This window comes from Drosophila suzukii (assembly GCF_043229965.1).
Source record: "Drosophila suzukii chromosome 2 unlocalized genomic scaffold, CBGP_Dsuzu_IsoJpt1.0 scf_2c, whole genome shotgun sequence".
Classification (NCBI taxonomy): domain Eukaryota; kingdom Metazoa; phylum Arthropoda; class Insecta; order Diptera; family Drosophilidae; genus Drosophila; species Drosophila suzukii.
The window spans coordinates 5,030,790-5,033,320 of NW_027255896.1; the positions used below are offsets into that span (position 1 = coordinate 5,030,790).

The 2,531-nt window shown below is 34.1% G+C and overlaps 1 long non-coding RNA gene across 1 annotated transcript; it reads right to left on the minus strand.

Annotated features, from left to right (window-relative positions):
- Positions 1-1,273: 1,273 nt before the first annotated feature.
- LOC139354473 (uncharacterized) lies at positions 1,274-2,191 on the minus strand. The gene is made up of 3 exons (XR_011605430.1): positions 1,977-2,191; positions 1,638-1,738; positions 1,274-1,440 (listed from the first exon to the last, which is right to left on the minus strand). It is a non-coding gene; the product is annotated as an uncharacterized lncRNA (long non-coding RNA).
- Between the last annotated feature and the right edge of the window lie 340 nt (positions 2,192-2,531).

A 2,531-nucleotide genomic window follows, 5' to 3' on the forward strand; every position in this document is an offset into this window, starting at 1 on the left:
GTAGAAAATATCGAATTAGGGATCCAGCTGACAAGATAAGGTTAATTCAACCAAAAATTATTAAAACACGATTATTTGAAAAACATGGACCCTGAGAAATTGTTAAAAATCAAAACTTCCACTTGGCTTAGAACAGACACAAACGAAATTTTGATTACTTCTTATACTCTTTCAGAAATAGTCAAATCTCCCGTTTTTTAAATTATTCCTTGTCCCGATGAAAGCAACAATCTTTTAAAAGAAAATATATTCGACAAATATTTCCTTTATGAAGATTAAGTATTTAACAAAGGAACAGGAATAATTAGACAAGAAAACACTGAATGCAAGTATACTACATCATATAAAAATTTCCAAATTAATTATGTCGAACCGAATATTTTCTTGACATGGAATATCCCTAAAACATTATTAAATCAATATTGCATTAATAAAGAAATTTCTATAGTTGGAAGTAACCTCGTTAAAATCCTTAATTGTTCTTTACAATTAGATGAATTCACTCTTTCAAGTACAATGCTAGATTACACACAGAGCGTTTACGTAAATAATAATGTAACAAAGTTAGAACCATTATCTTGTATTCAAACGAAAGAGATAATAGAATCACACACAAAATATTATAATGTATTCCAAATAACTACTTTAACAACCTTTGTAATCATTATTATAAGCATTTTATTGTACTTATTTTAAAAATTTAAGAGCATACCAAGAAAACTTATTGTAAAATATTTAAAATCAATGGACACCAAAGAGTACAGAAATTGTAAACGATCTTCCAAATCAGATTAACATACAAGAAAATGTAATGTTATACCCAACACTATCCACATGAGGACAGGCCAAATTCAAAGGATGGGGAGTGAAATATCCATAGCTTCCCTGCAGTACCATTCAGCGCTTATTGAGCACTCAATCACTGCAAAAAGCTCATCACTCAGCGCTCAATGAGCGCACAATTTGTATGGAGCTATGTGCTGAAATTAACATAGGCATGTCCTAGGGTTCATCAGTGCTCAAAAAATAGCACTCATTGAGCGCTTTTTTGAGCACCCTCCTGAGCGCTCGATTGAGCAGCTGAAAAAGCACACGTTCAGCACATGTTGAGCGCTCGATGGAGCAGCTGAAAAAGCGCACGTTCAGCACATGTTGAGCGCTCGATTGAGCAGCGATAAAAGCACACATTCAGCACACGTTGAGCGCTCATTCAAGCAGCGAAAAAGCGCACTTTCAGCGCACGTTGAGCGCTTAGCAGCAAAAAAAATTTCAGTTGTAATTTTTATTTTTATTTGTTTATTTTAAAAATTGAGCTCGGGGGTTTCCGGTGTTATCGGGGTCGCTGGCACCTCCTCCTCAGCATCTGGTTTTTAACGCACCGCATTGCCTTCTGCAGCGCCTTTTCGGGAGGCTCCGAGGGATCGACCAGGGCGATTGCATCTAGTATTAGAAAAAAATTAGTTTTAAAAATAAAACAAGACGAGAATAAAAACGAGTGACCGAAAGTAATCGTTATTTGTAAGATTTATTTATAATAAAAGAAATGTTATCTTTGGCATTCAATGTAAAAATCCCAGAAGTCTTTTAAAAATTAAACTTACAAACAATAGTTACTTTCAGCCTCAATAAAAACTTACTTAATAAGTAAGTTGTGGGACAGAACAAGTTCCTCGGATAATATGCTTAAGATGGAACGATTTAGCCTTCCATTTTTTTATAGATTTACCTTCAGCCTTGTCTAAAAATATAAGAAAATGCAAAAAATATCGAGAAGAAATTAGCAAACTTTTGTTTTCGGTCACTTGATTTATTTTATTTTGTTGTAAACAATTATTACGAAAAATAAACCACACATTATTTATGTATTTTATATTATTTATTAAAACATTTATTTATTTTGCAGTTGCGGAAAAAAAATAACACTTTTCCAGGAACTGAAAATTGGAGATGTTTGAGATTTTTATTTAAATACGTACACAAAAGTAAGAATTGTTGTTAAATGTTATTAATATTCATTTTTATCGAATTTTAACCACAAATATAAGTTTTAAAAACAAACATCTCTTATTTTTTGTCCCTAGAAACTTTGCACTCAATAAGATTTTTAAATTCTTTCACAGATTTGTTTATTATATGCACCATTTGTTGCTTTTCACGTCAAAAATTAATATTTTTCACAGCTATTTTTTTTCCGCCACGTGTTATTTTGGGAATCTTGTATTTCCCTTATTATACCCGTTACTCGTAGAGTAAAAGGGTATACTAGATTCGTCGGAAAGTATGTAACAGGCAGAAGGAAGCGTTCCCGACCCCATAAAGTATATATATTCTTGATCAGGATCACTAGCCGAGTCGATCTAGCCATGTCCGTCTGTCCGTCTGTCCGTCTGTCTGTCCGTCCGGATGAACGCTGAGATCTCGGAAACTATGGGAGCTAGGCTATTGAGATTTGGCGTGCAGATTCCTGAGCTTCTTACGCAGCGCAAGTTTGTTTCAGCACAGTGCCACGCCCACTCTAACGCCCACAAGCC